At 39.2% G+C, this 17,622-nt stretch overlaps 1 pseudogene; it reads left to right on the top strand.

Moving 5' to 3' along the window:
- Nucleotides 1–5,322: 5,322 nt before the first annotated feature.
- Nucleotides 5,323–5,809, top strand: LOC130843988 (sorting nexin-3-like; annotated as a pseudogene).
- The last annotated feature ends 11,813 nt before the right edge of the window (nucleotides 5,810–17,622 follow it).

The raw sequence follows: 17,622 nt of genomic DNA on the forward strand, positions 1-17,622 counted from the left end.
TTTGGGGTGTGTAGAATTTCTGGAATTTGTGGTTTGATATCTTTATGGCAATAACTTTTGGAAATCTGGGGAAATTCCTGGTTTACTATCTCTTCAGATAGTGCCTCTACGCTATTCTCTCTCGCTTTCCCTTTTCAGACTCCAAGTATACATGGTTTAGACTTTTTCATCCTGTTCCATACATCCCTTATTCTATGTGCTGTATTCCACCCCCCATAATTTAGCCTGGATATTTCTACAAATCTATGCTCTCTTCGGCTGTTTCTAATCTGCTATTATGGGCATCTATTTAGTTCCTAATTTCAGTTATCACTTGCTTTTATTCTCAAATTCCCATATGATTCAATTTTATGGATTCCACTTCTCTGGTGAAATTCTCTACTCTGTCATCTATTCTTACAAATATTTATTACAGGGTTTTTGTTTTCTTTTTTAACACACAGGTCCAATAACTCTAGTACTTGTTTCTATTGTCTGTTTTACCTCTTGCTCTTGTATCATGGTAAGATGAGTAATGTTTTATTGAATTATTGGCACGAGCTATAAAAACTTGCATAATCTCTGGCTGGTGTCATCTTCCTCCAGGGTGGGTTTTTTTTAAGCTTCTTGGAGGCAGTTGGAATAGCAACAAATTGTATTACTCAGATTAGGGTTGAGCTAATTCAAGACTAGGTTTCAGTCTTTGTAATATCTAGTCTGTTTAGGATTAGTTTCTCCCTTTCTCCTGGGGTATAGTCCATGGGTGATACAAACTGATCACCTGAGGTGTTTACCAGGGCTTTGAACTATAATTTTTACATCCCAGGACTATGAAACTGCCAATAAATCTGCTTAGTTTCTCAGCCTCTTAGCAGCCTCTTTCTGCTTGGCTTCTCTGCCTCTTACAGCTTAAAAACTGGTGACTGCTAGGATGAAAAAACATGGTTCAGATAAAGTCATTTTTCTGCATATCGCTTCCTTCAGGGATCTTGCAGCCTCCAGTTCTAAGTCCCTTATTATGCTTTCCTTCCCAATTTCTGGTTCCCAACGACGCATCATTAGGTTGTTAACCTCTGTGGCAGTTTTTATTACATCCGAAGTATGGTCCAAAGTGAAGCGAGACAAATAAGGGCAAAAAGGTGATTTTTATAAAGCTACATGAATTCAACTTAAAGGCAGGTCTTTCAATCTAAGATCATGTCCTACTTTTTACTGTTAGAATGAAACGATTCTGACTGTAATTCTTTCCTGAAAAGTCTGTGAGGGGAGACCATAGTTGAGTTTTTTGTTTGTTTGCCTTTACGTTTCTCTTTATTTGACAAAAAACTGACAACCTATATCAGTTCCAAATATGCTTTTTTGGGACAATTTACTAGTATTTGAAATCCAAAATCTAAGAATCAGATTCTTTTCCACGGCCTACAAATCTCCCTTCTTCTTCAACATTGGCCCATTCTGCTGGCTCCCTTGTCTGTTGTTTTGCAGGCATAGAAGCCTCTTTTCATTTCCTGCTGCAGCACCTTCACATATGCTGGCCCCACTATCTGGTTTCTATGTCCCAAAACCCTCCACCCTTCATATAACTGACTTCCTCTCAGCAGTCGGGTCTCAGCAAGAGACCCTCAGCACAGAGGACTTCCCTGGATGGGTGTTATCTACCCCCTTGACACAAATTTTAATTACATACAATTTGATTACACACTTTACTGTTTGTCCCCCTAGATTATAAGAACCATGACGGCAGCCTCTGTGTTACCTTAATTCACAACTGTTAAACTCCTCCGCCACACCAACGTATAAAAAGCACCTTGGAGCTGGAGACTTAGACACTATAAGGATTTCTGAAAATTTCTTTGCGAAATCTATGCTATGATCCTACCCCTCACTCTGTTCCAACAGAATGAGAGGCGTTGAGGGCTTCAATCTGCTAACACCCAGTCGCGAGGAAGACATTTGAGGGACACCAGCTGAAGAGTTTGATACATGCCTCTTGCAGGTCGTTGGGGTCTAATTCACACCTGAGAAATTTAAGGGCTGAGAACTCAGCTGAAGTGGTCTGTGTAAGCAGAGCAGGTGCTGCTGCATTGGCTCCTATAACTGGTGACTTTGTTTGGCAAAGTGCACAGGATGGTTTTCAGGGAACCAGATGTGGGCCACATGCAACAGAGCCAGCATGGGGTTGTCTTAGGGATGAATGCACCGAGACAGCCTCTGAGGAGTTGAGTAGACATAAACAGGGAGAAGCTGGGAGTATGCCTCGGTGTCCAAAATTAGGAAAGAGCAGTATCACCAAGTCAGAGGACTGCATATACCACATGTCAAGCGAACTGCAGGCAAGGGATCCCAAGAGATTAGGGGGAAGCAGGAGATAGTATCTCAAAGAAATCCATCAAAGTGCTCACAATAGATGAAGCTAGCTTTAAACACCTACTAAACCAGAGAGCATCAACACCCGCTCACCAAAGTGAAGGCAGAACTCTCCTCCCCCTCCTTCTCCTCTCCTCTTGCCCAAATCTCCTTTTCTGAATAAGTGCAGAGAAGGTAGAAGAGGCTGAGCAGTGCCCTTCCTACCCCGAAGCCTTTCCAGTAGCAGCTGACCACAGCTGAGAGAGAGAAGACACAAATGTACACTCACATCGAGATAGCTCACTTGGCAAAATCATATTCTAAGCAAAATCGAAGTAATGTTTTAAATTAGTAAAATAACAAACCATGGAAGCATTTTGGTTGTATGACAAAAGGTGAAATTGGCCATTCATGGTCCTTAATATTGATATATCCTGTTAATTCTTTTTTTTTTTTTTTTTTTTTTGGCGCACGGGCTTAGTTGCTCCGTGGCATGTGGGATCTTCCTGGAGCAGGGATTGAACCCGTGTCCTCTGCATTGGCAGGCGGATTCTCAACCACTGCGCCACCTAGGAAGCCCCTGTTAATTCTTTTTAACAAATACAAGTATATACCATTTTAATTTTCATTTTTATTTAATTTTGCCTTTATGTCTTTTGCCAGTGCATAAGTAGAATTTATGGAAGTTTTGGTGTTTAACTGATCCCCGATGCTGAATTAGGACCATCTATGCCAGTGATTCAAATAGAAACTTGACTGAGCTCAGAAGGCTGAGGTGAAGTAGTCTCACCCCTTCTATTATTCCTAACAATTGCCTTTCCGTTTACCACAGGATATGCATGTTTATATTTCGAGGTCAGGGCATGGGGGATGAATGTCAAGGAATCATAAAATGCTCTAACAGGAGGGGTGGCTTTTATGTTTAGTTGTTGGCAATTGGGGAGGTACATACCACTTTTACAAAGAAAAGACAAACACACAGAAACCCCACTCTTTCCCCATCTGAACCCTACCATTCACTGCAAATTACTCAGATCCTGCAGATTTGGATTGAGCTGCCAACATCTCACCTTCCCTGTGCCAGTCTCCATGCTGGCAACCTCTCCCTCAAGTGACTGACCTGTGGTGGGAAAGAACTTGTTCCCCACATAAGAAGACCCTCCCTGACCCTTGCCCACAGGAGTACAGCCCTCCTATTACAAGCCTCACCGGGGTAAACACATCCCAATACAACACAATATCCACATAGTGTGATACACTTAGAGGGCCTTTACTTCTTCCCCAAGGTCACAGCGTGGGGGAAGCAGCTATACCACTTTGTCATTGCAAGACTAATCCCTGGACTCAGTTCTGCAGCCATTTACTTAGGGTTCAAAGCTCTGAGTCAGAACTTGCCCTAAGACAATGACACCAACACTACCTCCAGCAGCCTTCCCATCCCGTCCTGCAGTGGACTCAGAGTCCTCCTTCTCAAAGGCCGTGTCTACAATCTCCTGTCTGCCCTGCTCTGTGCTGTCTCAAGGAAATGAGAATGTACGTGGTTACTCTTTGATATGCCGTAAGACAGCGACCTTGATGGAATCCAGAGCATTTCTGCTCTATACCTTACACCTTCAGGGAACGTCCATTCCCTCTTTCACCTGACAACATCCCAAACTGAAATTGGCTGCCAAGATCTTGGAGTCTTCTTTTGTCCAGAACCAGCACATCTGGTTCCATCCATCTGGAGCTCTGTCTTACCTGAGAGCTCAGGTACAAATCCTTGGCTGGGACGGAAATCACCTCAAACTGTCTCAAGAGCAATGATAGCTGCGGGCTTCTTACAACGTATGTTTATTTTCTAAGAAGCTGATCTTACATTTTAACAAATGTTACTTAACATAAACATTTCTAAGATGGGAGCACAGAACTTGCATTACCTTCTTAATCAATGGGTTGCTCAGAGAAAGTGAACAGAAAATGATTAAAACTGGAACAGCTCAAGGGTGGAACACAGAAAACTTGACCTCTTACTCAAAGTCTCAACAACTTTGGGCCGGTGACTTCACAAGCCAGCCTTGCCTCCCTTAAAGCCCCAGATGTGTGGCGCCCCTGCTGCTGTGAGCTGCGAGTCTCATGTGGAGGGGTATGGCCAGTCATGACAAGGCGGCCATTATGATTTAAATATGGTAACTAGAAGTTGACTAATATTCAGACATAGCAGATGTTACACCACCATGGTGGTACCTTCCGCAACCAAGAAGCCAAGTTGTCTACCCAACTCCACCCATCCGAAGGCCCTGACACCCCAGAGAGAAGAACAGGTAAAGCCACCACTTACCTGCCAGCCAAACATCTCTGCAGAGACTAGGATGCTCCTCCCCCGCAAGTCCGGGGCAGTCACACCAGTCGCCCCAAGCATCCCAGGTGTTATCTTTGTCTTCCATCCAAACGAGTGTTTCTTGAGGTCTGGAAAGTGAAAAGACCCAACAAATTATAGACAGAATGCTAGAAATATCCCAAAAGCTTTCCCAGTTTCTCCAGAGTCTTATTCTAAGCTATTCACAAAGACCTAAGTTGCCTAAAAATGCTTTGCTTTGCAATGGCTACATCAACACACACCGAAACTAGTACCACATGAGTACCTTTCCACCTTAGGAGGATTTTATCCAGATGGCTTCCAAGCTCAGTTTTAAATCTGAAATTTTATCATTTCAAAATTTAAATACATTGGCTAAATATAAATAATATTTATGATTATTATTTTGTTTTATAACTTACATAGCAGGGTCCCAGCTTCTATCTAAGAAATTCTCTGTCATACAGACTGGTGCTTATTCCAAGGAAATCTTTTCGCATGAGGATTTATGGGACCTCCTGAGAGAGGCTCCATCCCAAGTAAACAAAACAGATAAAGCTTCAGGGCGAGCCCGGTGTCCCCGCGGCGGGCGGCCGGGTCGGTGGAACACGGAGCGGGTGGAGGGAGCCCGCGGCGGCGCCGGTGGCTGCAGCAGCGAAATGGCAAAGACCATGGCGGACATCCGGCGGCTGATCACCAAGCCGCAGAACCTGAATGATGCCTACGGGCCTCCAGCAACTTCCTCGAGATCCATGTGAGCAATCCGCAGACAGTGGGGGTCGGCCGGGGCCGCTTCACCACCTCCGAAATCAGGGTCAGGACAAATCTGCCTGTTTTCAAGCTGAAGGAATCTACTGTTAGAAGAAGATACAGTGACTTTGAATGGCTGCGGAGTGAATTAGAAAGAGAGAGCAAGGTTGTAGTCCCCCCCTCCCTGGAAAAGCATTTTTGCCTAAACTTCCTTTTAGAGGAGATGATGGAATATTTGACTACATTTTTATTGAAGAAAGGAAGCAAGGGCTGGAGCAGTTGATAAACAAAGTCGCTGGTCATCCTCTGGCACAGAATGAATGTTGTCTTCATATGTTTTTACAGGATGAAATTTTAGATAAAAGCTATACTCCATCTAAAATAGGACATGCCTGAAATTTGGCAAGAAGGGGAAAAAAAACTTTCCATGACTATGAATGATTCATATGCACCAGTGAAGAAGTTCTGACTAACTTAGCATGCTGCACAAAACCTGGTATGATATGCCTTCAGTATACCAACACTGACATGCTCTGTTCTGTTTTGTTTTGGCAGTTGACAAGAAGTTCATTTGCTTTAGTGAAAAAATCCCTCATTCCGGCCTTTCTATATAAATAGCTCTTTCTTGCTGTTTTAATGTGGTGCACACTCTAGCTTCACAAACCTGTTACCCCAGTATAACCTGCAGTGTCCTAACTAAAGTTACTCACTTGGTCTTACCTGCAGTTTTTGTGTCATGTTTGCTTCTTGAGTCTGATTAACAGAATATTTCTCTTATCCCCTTTTTAATATGTGGTGTCCCTTGACCTAATTTATGTGTGGAAAGCACTACACATTGGTTTCCAGTACCAGACATGTAAGATACACACTCGTATGCAGAAAGTATCTCCCTTCAGGCTTGTAATACCCTTCACATAGAAGATCAATGAGGGAAATCTTTATATTCTGTATAAAAACAAAGTCAAATTTATATACTAAAATCATTTGTCTAAAAATTTAAGTTGTTTTCAAATAAAAATGCATTTCTGATATGCCAAAAAAAAGGATCCAAGAAAATAGAGAAAGCTCAATTATGATTACTGTTTGGTTTAATTTCTCTTCTGGACTTGCCAGCATTGACTTATATCAAGATACTCTAAACAAAAGGGAACAGGTGGAGTTAAAAACTTTTAAATATACAGAGAGATATAGATATGCAAAGAAATGTTGTGTATTACTTAAATAAAACTACAAAACTTTACGAAGAGGCCTAAAGTAGACTTGAATAAATGGAGAAGATACCATAGTCCCAAACAGCTGAACTCAATACTGTAAAATGTTCTCTCCAAATTAATCTATACATTTACAACAACTCCAATCAAAATCTCAAAGGGGACTTTTTTGGACCCTAAGAAAATAACTCTAAAGTTCATCTGGTGGAGTAAATATCTGCAAGAGCAAAGAAAAAACAGTGAAAGGAGAAATTAGAGGGACATTGCCTCAATCAAAACAGTATAGAATTGGCATAGTAATAAGCATTTGGATCTATTAAGTTTAAAAAAAGAAGAGTCTAGAAACAGACCCAAGTATAAGGACATCATATAGAACCACAAGTCGGTGTGATGAATGGTTTAAAATAACAGACAACTTCTCCACAAAAGACACCAAAATGAATTCAGGTATATCCCAGAAATTAATATTTTAAATGCTGAAACCATAAAATACTAAAAAAAAGTTATAGATTTAAAAGTTATACAGATGATATAGCAAAGACTGTCCTAGATATGTCAACAAAGGTAGAAACTCTAAAGGAAAAGACTGATAATTTTAATTACATTAAAAGAAGAACACATAGCATTTTCTATCTCTTCACCAATAGATAAAGGAATAAGTATATGAATATCCACACAAAAATGCAGTAGTAAAAGTACAAGTATATGGGCTGGAAGAAAACCTACCAAATTGCCTCAAAGGATGGAGGGAGCGGGTCTAGGAGTGAACTGGGGGAAAGACACAAAAGGATTGCTAATGGAACGTTTTATTCTCCTCCCAGCCCTCCCATAAAAGATCTGAAGCAAATATGACAAAGCATTCAATTTGATGAGGCCAGGTGGTGCTATAATGGATGTGAATTTTATCTAAATTTTCATGAATATAGAAATTTCTTTTAAAAATTATTTGGGGAGTAAAAGGCAATCATTAGAGAAGAATGTAAGCCTATATCATGTTTAATACAGGTAAACGTGTACCTGCCTAGGGAAAGGAGTAAGAGGTTAATTAAAATATGAGCAGTGGCTACTTCCAGGAGCTGGGCAATATAAACTTCTGTTTTTGTTTCTCTGCATTTTGTAAAGTTTTTTTTAAACCCAACGCTTTAATATTTTCATTGAAAACAAGCACACAAACGAAACCACATCCTGCTGACATACAGAAAAGCTCAAGTCAGACAGGACTGAATAGGTGAGTTCTAAGTTGGAGACCAGGAAAGTTAATGAAGGAAACCCTGACACTAATAAACGGAAGCGGGGGGCTCAGCTTGATATTGCACAGACTTTCGTACGCCCTTAGGCCAAGTTACCTTATCCAACCAAAAAAAAAAAAAAAGTTAAGAGAGGGATCTATAGAAAGGACCTTCAAATGCGAAATGAAGAAATAACGGTGGAAGCAAGGAGGAGGTCTTCCAATAATTTTCACCCACGTCTCACCGGGCAGTGGGTTTCCTGGCTTCTTACCAAGCTACCTATTTATAGCACAGTAAGCAGCTCTACTAGAGGCAATATTTCAGCAACAGTCAAGGGTAAGGAAAGAATAAATACCTGGCAGCTGATCAAGTCTGTCATCGGGAATAAGGGCTAATTAAACCCATACTGTTCACTGTTCTAATTAGACCACTGTTCGGTTCCATTTTCTATAGTAAACGTCACCAAACAGAACTGTGTCCTGTCTATAACTTAATATAAAATAAAGTTCTAATTCATAAAAAATACAATAAGCACTTTAATACATTCATCTGGGCTTTGAGGTGGGTGAGTCCAAATCATTTAGGTAAAGGGTTAAAACAGACACAGCTGAAATTGATTTTTTATTTTGTCATTTGATATACTGATAGGTTGATATACTGATGTGAAAAGCTGAAAAACATCATCTGTATTTTAAAATGAAAGTTGAGAGTTCTTTGCAATATTGTTTCGATTTGTTTCTTTTCACACTATCCCATCTGTTCAGTTTTTAGAGTCAGGTTTTTTTCCATAACTTCTCCACCTTTACTTTAAAAAGAAAAAAGAAAAACAAAAAAGAATCTTGATACTAAAATAACTAAAATAGGCAAGTTATACATGCAGGCATTTGCTTTCTCTGGCTGAATCAGTAAGATATTTTTCCCCTAAAATAACAGGGAGAAAACGACACCTCAAGAGGGGTCCTCAAGTTTTTCTCCTCTCCTTGGCCATAAAGATGGTCAGATTTTGCTTTGAAACTCACTGCTGTTTCCCACCAGCCAGTCCTCCTGCTGGTCTCATCACTCCTCGTTTTCCAAAGAGCAGCAGTAACATCCCCAATGTCCACCGAGTTCTCATCTCTTCCCTTTGATGCCAGCAGCATGAGGATAACACAGACATTCAGAGAAAAGAAAAACAAAAAACCTCCACTGGAGCTGAACACAGTGCCCCCAGGGTCATTTCTGAACATTTGGATTGCGCTGGCAAAAAAGATCGTTTGGGTTTTCTGTAACATCTTATGAAAAACCCCAAAGAACTTTTTGGCCAACCCAATACTTGTGTATTCTTCCTTGTAGTGACACAGAACCTGCTTCCCTGGAACTTACATCCTCTAGAGCAGTGGATGATGTGTGCCCATCCTCTTTTACAGAAGACCCCTTCTCAAGCTTTCTCAAATAATTTGGTACCTTCAATTGTTCCAGCTCTCTCACAAATATTTCCTCTCTCTGCCCACTCTGCACTCTGCACATTTTTTTATTTTGAAATGTAGCATCCGGAACATAACACTGTATCTGAGAATAATACAGACCACATAGTGCCTCTATTATCCAGGTTTCTTTGGATGAAATCTAAGTTTCTATCTCTCCTTCTTCCCTTCCCTCTTCTCCCTCCCTCCCTGCCTTCCTAACTTTTCCAGTCACACTATTTATTGGATCTCATTAGGGAGGAAGTATCACATAATGGTTAAAAGTTGTGTGACTCTGGTTGCATCCACGTTGCTGCAAATGGCATTATCTCGTTTTTACTGCTGAGTAGTATTCCATTCTATATAGGTATCACATCTTCTTTATCCATTCATCTGCTGACGGATATTTAGGTTGTTTCCATGTTTTGGCTATTGTGAAGAGTGCTGCTATGAATTTAGGGGTGCATGTATCTTTTTGAATCACGGTTTTGTCTGGGTATATTCCCAGGTTATAATTAATGGGATTGCTGGATTATATGGTAATTAAAATATGGCACCAATGAACCTATCTACAAAAGAGAAACAGACTTATAGATATACAGAAAAGACTTGTGGTTGCCAAGGGGGAAGAGGGTGGGGAAGGGATGAACTGGGAATTTGGGGTTGGTAAATGCAAACGACTACATTGAGAATGGATGAACAACAAAGTCCTAATGTATAGCACAGGGAATTATATTCAATATCCTGTGATAAACCATAATGGAAAAGAATATAAAAATGCATATATATGTGTATGACTTTGAGTCATTTTGCTGTATAGCAGAGATTGGCACAACACTGTTAATCAACTATACTTCAATAAAAACTTTTTTTTAAAGCTGTGTGACTCTAGATAAGTTTCTTAACCTTTCTAAAAGGTTTTTTACAGAGGTGATAATTTTACCCCAATAGGATTTAAATAAAATACCATCTATCGAATGAATCACACAGCATCACAGTAAATATAATAAATGTCTCCGTAAGTGTAAGCTTTTGTTCTTCAAAATAATGTCTTTTTCCAAACAAGGACAGGAGAGCCAGCTCTCTCCCATTTTTACTTAGGCAAGACTTAACATGAATCACTACTGAACTTCCTCTTGTTGGTTTTGGCCCGGAATACCAGCCTGCTGTGTGAATCCTGATCTGGTCACCCCAGCTACAAGCCACTCTGCTCAGTTTCGCAGCTTCCATGCTCCACCCAAGTCGCTGATAGACATGCTGGACACAGCTCCCTAATCTTACAGAATTCCACGTGCACAATTCTGCTTTTTTAAAATAGTAAGCGGACCCTAATGTCAAGTAACCAGCCAACTTAATCAGACTTGCAATCTGTGAACACAGTTTAATGTTACAACAAAAATATGAAATAAAACCCAATCACCATCATCAAGAGTTGGGACACAGAAAGAGTGATGGGGAGGGAAGGAACCAGCATTAGGAGGAACTGGATCAGGGACGACGGGGTGGGGGTCTATACTCCTGGGCTGCGTGGTGGTGGTGAGTCTTCTGAGAGAAGACGTATTGTATTCAGCAGCCCCACTTTGGCAGCCCCAGCTCTAAAATCTAGACAGTAAAATACGGTTGACTGATATCAGCTCCATGCTTGACCTGATGGTCACCCTGCAGAGGCAACTTCTATGTTTTGTAAGGTAGGTACCCCTATTCCCAATTCCTTCTTTTCAGACATCCCCATAAGATGGGTTCAAAGTAATTATTTAAATTCCATGTTACTAATATTTTATAAGGTAAGTTGTTATCTGAACCCTATGTATAGGCTTTCTCCCCCAAGTCTGAGTCAACTAACATCACGTCACTCAGTGACCGTCTTCTGGGCCAGACTCCGAAGTGGGCCTGGAGAAGGAGCGGAAGCATCTGGCCCTGCACAGAGCAGCCACCATGTATGCACACAGTGAGCACCCTTGCCAATACTTTTCCTGCCTTCTTTCTCACCTTCTCAATAAACCCTGGAGGTGGATATTACCAATCCCCATTTTATAGGTGAACAGCTGTAGCTTCCAGAACCATGTGTTCCAGGTGTGGGGGAGCCCGGGCAGCACCCCTTCCCGTCTGACCCAGACAAAGCCTGCCTTTTGCTCATGGATGCCCCTCCCCTGCCCTTGCGGACCAGGAATCCAGTCAAATGCAGCAGCCGACCTATCATCACTCACAGCTAGCATTTCCCATCTTGGGTAGAATACATCTGCTGCTATGATTCACTTGACCACAACAACCTTTCGATATCTCAATGAAGTCTTTTACTTTTTTTCCCTCTCTATATTGTACGCAGAGCTACACATCTGTTTTTCATAAGTATTTGACTTTATCTAAGTTATTGCACGAGGAATACGTGTTCTTGACTGACATTCACAGGCTGGAATGCAATTGTTAATTTCCTTGCACAAACATATACCAAAGCTTTGCAAAGTTCAAGGCTCAGGGAAGATGAGCATGGAGGGAGAAAGGAGGCACTAGGATGACTCTTGGGCGTCTGGATTAAGTGACTCATGCAAGATGTTCATCTCATTCAGCCTCACAATCATCCTCAATGCCACCTTTGAGGTCAGATGCTCAGTGACCTTGGGTACTGAATGCGAGCAGTGCCTAGGTTATAGCTAAGATAAAGGGAGCACACTGGCGGCCCCAGGAGGAAACTGGCCTGTAGGTCTGATTCTTCTAACTATAGTTGTAGAGTTTACCCCAAAAAAGGGAATTATTTGCTAATGTTTAGAAATATGGAGATTTCACATAAGCACCTAGATTTCTGACATGTCAGGAAAAGGAAAGAGGAAATCAATATAGGACCCACATCCCAACGTGGTAATAATTCAAACTAAGGGTGGCCACACAGTTTTTAAGGGGCATGTGCCCTCCAATTTGCATAATCCCCACAAAGCCGCTATCTGCCTGGCCCCCAAGGGTCCAACCGGGAGCTTGCTGGTGATGAATGACTGTCGATTTGAAGGTAATCAATAGACGTGTATTTGTAACTGATGTCAGACTCTTCAGTCTTGCTACAGAACATCATGTTCTAGTGAGTAAGAAACATACACACAAATAACTCAAAAATAAAGCAAAACAAAGGATGTTTTATTGTCTTCACTGGACACTGAGTTTGGCCATGTGCACACAGAAGCAGTTTAAGAAGTTATTCCATTGTGCTCAGTGTCTAAACTCTACTCCCTTTGCACCACTGGGCTTTGTCTCTGGGATACTTCAGATATAAATTATTAGTTTATTTAAGAAACTCAAATAAAAATTCCCAAAGTATAGACAAATCATATTCTAGAACACATCTATACCATCACTAATACACAGATCATTACTGTCCCTGGGGAGCCCATTCCAGGAATTACACAGGCCACCTCTCCACAGCACCCCCACATAATCCTATATTAAGGATGAGAACATCTAGGTTATTTTTTGCCATGAGTGCAATGCTCCTGGCTACTAGACAAGTTGGAAAACCACCATAACTTCCAACTGTAGCAAGAGACGTATTCAAAGTGACCCAACACAACAGGGTTTAGTTACTTTTGTTTTGACTATATTTTTTGTAAAAAAGAAATTCCCAAATACAAAACTACTTTACATGAAGAAAGATTTAACAGGATATTACCGATGGTACTTTGGTAAGTCATCATGTTTCATGTACAGCACAACATCAGGTAAGAGTGAATAGAAAGGAAAACCAAATGTTGCCAAATATAAAAGTTGATGGAGAGTGATGGTGGGCTACGTAATATGGACCAACCATCCCACTGATAACAAGAAGAAAAGCAAAAATATCCTCCATAAATGAAATAATTTTCAGACAAACAAAAATAGAAAGAATTCACCATTGGTAGACCAGTCCTAAAGGAAATATTAAAAGGTGTTTTTCAGGTTACACGAAGCTTGGGGATACAGAAAGAAATGAAGAGTGAAAATTAAAATGGTCCCAGGGAAAACCATAATTCAAAAAGACACATGCACCCCACTGATCACTGCAACACTATTTACAATAGCCAGGCCATGGAAGCAACTTAAATGTCCATCAACAGGTGAATGGATAAAGAAGATGTGGTGTGTATACACACACACACACACACACATAATGGAATATTAGCCGTAAAAAGGAATCAAATTGGGACATTTGTAGAGACATGGATAGACCTAGAGACTGTCATACAGAGTGAAGTGAGTCAGAAAGAGAAAAATGAATATCGTATATTAACACATATGCAGAATATAGAAAAATGGTACAGATCAACCAGTTTGCAAGGCAGAAACAGAGACGCAGATGTAGAGAACAAACATATGGATACCAACTGGGGAAAGCAGGGGGGGTGGCGGTGAGAAAAATTGGGAGATTGGAATTGCCATATATACATTACTAATAAGAAAAAAGATATCAAATTGTACACTTTAAATATATGCAGTTTACTGCATGTCAATTATATCTCAATAAAAGTTCTAAAAAAATTAAATTGTTAAAGAAGAAAGTGTGTAATTCTAAATAAAGAGCAACTACATAAAACAGCAAGTATTGAGGCTTATGGCATTGAAAATATATGGCATTAATATAAATGGCATATGAATCAGAAGAGTGATAAATGACATTAAAGTACCCTAAGATCCTTCCTTGCATCACCTAGGAAGAGGATAAAATGACCAATTAATATTTGACTTTGATAAGTCAAGAATATATGTTTTGCCAAAAATACAATTACCATATGATCCAGCAATTCCACTTCTGGGCATATATCTGGACAAAACGATAATCAAAAAATATACATGCACCCCTATGTTCATGGCAGCACTCTTCACAATAGCCAAAACATGAAAACAACCTAAACGTCCATCAACAGAAGAATGGATAAAGAAGACGTGGTACATATATACACAATGGAATACTACTCAGCCATAAAAAAGAACAAAATAATGCCATTTACAGCAACATGGATGGACCTAGAGATTATCACATTAAGTGAAGTAAGTCAGAAAGAGAAAGACAAATACCATATTGTATCACTTAAATGTGGAATCTAAAACAGGGCACAAATGAACCTATCTACAAAACAGAAACAGACTCGCAGACATAGAGAACAGACTTATGGTTGCCAAGGGGGGAGGAGAGGAGGGGAGGGAAGGACTGGGAGTTTGGGATTAGCAGATGTAAACTATTACATACAGGATGGATAAACAACGAGGTCCTACTGTATAGCACAGGGAACTATATTCAATATTCTCTGATAAAACACAGTGGAAAAGAATATTAAGAAAATAATGTGTGTGTATAACTGAATCACTGTGCTGTGCAGCCAGAGATTGGCACACTATAACAAGTAAACTATACTTCAATAAAAAAAATTTTTTTAAAGCATACATGTTTTGATGTCTAGTACTACCATTAAAAGAACAGAAAAGAGTGTATACTTCCAAATGAATAGGTGGAAAAAGATACAATAAGGGCACATATGCAGTCAATCCAACAGAAAGCAAAAATGAAGAGGAAAAAAAGAACATATAAAAGATGGAGACATTTCACTTTACATAATGAAATGAAAGATTTAAATGCAAATATATTAATAATTGCATTAAACCCAAATACAGTAAATGCACCTATTAAAAGACAAAGATTATCAGGATGAAAATTCAATTATATTCTGTTTAAAAGAGACGTTTCTTAAATATAAAGACCACAAAGTTTGAAAATGAAAAATTGAGAAGAGACACCATAAAACCACTAACCAAAATAAATTTAGTTTAGTTACACTAAAGTAGACTTCAAGATGAAGAGAAAAATAGAGATGCTTTATGATGTTGGAAATTTGAATTCACCAGGATGGAACAAAAATTCTAGAAGTGGATGTACCTTACAACATCACCTCAAAATATATAAAGCAAAAATTGACAGAACTATAAGAAGGAATATAAAATTTCATAATCATGGTGGGAGGTTTTAACACAACTCTCACATTAACTTAGCAAAGAGATGAAAAATCAGTAAGCGTATAGGGTACTGAAACAATTCAATTACAAACAGAATGAACATGCATGTATAGAAAGCTATAACCAACCACTACAGAATATACATTCTTTGTATTTACAAAATATATATAAAAACCTATCATAAACTGAGTTATACAGTGAATCTTAAGAGTTCAAGGATTAAACTCATACAAGTATTTTCTTTGCCCACAAATCAAATAAGCTAAACATCAATAAAAAATAAATTTCCAAATAATCAGAAACTAGGAGATACTCTTTTTTATTATTTTTAAAGAGCTTTATTGACACATAACTATATATCATAAAGTTCACCTAAAGTGCACAGTTCAGTGGTTTTTGGTATACAGTCATGCAGCCAAACCATTTGCTGAAAAGACCATCCTTTCTGATGTAATTGTTTTGATACCCTTATCAAAAATCAACCGACCATAACATGAGGGCTTATTTCTGAGCTCTCAATCCTATTTCATTGATCTATATGTTCATCCTCATGCCACTGTTTTCAATACTATAGCTTTGCAGTAAGTTTTTTTTTTCTTTTTGATTTTTTAAAAAAGATTTTATTGGAGTACAGTTGCTTTACAATGTTGTGTTAGTTTCTGCTGTACAGCAAAGTAAATCAGTTATATATATATATACATATATCCACTCTTTCAGATTCTTTTCCCATATAGGTCATTGGACAGTATTGCGAAGAACACCCTGTGCTATACAGTAGTTACTTATTAGTTATCTATTTTACTTTCTGATTCTATTTTTTAATTTCATATTTTAAGCTCTTTATTGGAGTATAATTGCCTTACACTGTTGTGCCAGTTTCTGCCGCACAACACAGTGAATCAGCTGTATTCACACACATATACCCATATGCCCTCCTCCCTCCTGGAACTCCCTCCCATTCTCCTATCCCAGCCCTCTAAGTCATCACCCATCATCAAGCTGATCTCCCTGTGTTATGCAGCAGCTTCCCACCAGCTATCCATTTTACACTTGGTAGTGTATACATGTCAATGCTACTCTCTCACCTCGGCCCAGCTTCCCCCTTGCAGTAAGTTTTGAAATCTGGAAATGAGTCCTTCAACTTTGTTCTGCCTTTTCAAGAATGTTTTGGCTATTCTAGGTCCCTTGTATTTCCAGATGAATGTTAGGATCAGCTTGTCAATTTCTGCAAAAAACCCAGCTGGGTTTTTTTTTGAGTTGTAATTAACATACAACATTAATGTAGTTTCAGGTATACAACACAGCAATTCAATATTTTCATACATTATGAAATGACCACTGCAACAAGACCAGGTACCATCCATCCTGGTACAAAGTTGTTCACACTATTATTGATTTTGTTCCCTGTGCATACATTACATCCCCATAACTTATTTATCTTATAGCTGGAAGCTTGTACCTCTTAATCCCCTTCACCTATTTCATCAGTCCCTTCCCCTCTCCCCTCTGGTAACAACCAGTTTGTTCTCTGTGTCTATGACTCTGTTTCTGTTTTGTTTTGTTTGTTCGTTTGTTTTGTTTTTTAGTGTCCACATATAAGTGAAATAAATCATACAGTATTTATCTTTCTCCATCTGATTTATTTCACTTAGCATAATACCCTCCGGGCCCACCCATGTTTTTGCAATGGTAAGATTTCATTCTTTTTATGGCTGAATAATAATCCATTGCCTATATATACCACATCTTCTTTTTCTAGTCATCTACTGATACACACTTAAGTTGCTTCCAGATCTTAGCTATTGCAGATTGCACCGCAATGAACAAAGGAGTACTTATAACTTTTCAAAGTAGTGTTTTCATTTTCTTCGAAAAAAATATTTAGAAGCGGAATTGCTGGATCGTATGGTAGTTATATTAAGTTTTTTGAGGAATCTCCATGCTGTTTTTTCATAATTTGCTGCACCAACGTACATTTCCACCAACAATGCACAAAGGATCCCTTTTTCTCCACATCTTTGTCAATACTTGTTGTTTCTTGTCTTTTTTATAGCAGCCATCTGACAGGTGTGAGGTGATTATCTTATGGTGGTTTTCATGTTCATTTCCCGGATGATTACTGATGTTGAGCATCTTTTCATGTACCTGTTGACCATCTGTATGTCTTCTTTAGAAAAATGTCTATTCGAGTCCTCTGCCCATTTTTAATTGGGTTGTTTATTTTTTAATATCAAGTTGTGTGAGTTCTTTATATATTTTGGATATATTATCAGATGTATGATTTGCAAATATCTTCTCCCATTCGGGAGGTTGCCATTAAGACAGTTTCTTTTAAACAATCTATGAATCAAAAAAGT

Source organism: Hippopotamus amphibius, chromosome 2 (genome assembly GCF_030028045.1).
Source record: "Hippopotamus amphibius kiboko isolate mHipAmp2 chromosome 2, mHipAmp2.hap2, whole genome shotgun sequence".
NCBI lineage: Eukaryota > Metazoa > Chordata > Mammalia > Artiodactyla > Hippopotamidae > Hippopotamus > Hippopotamus amphibius.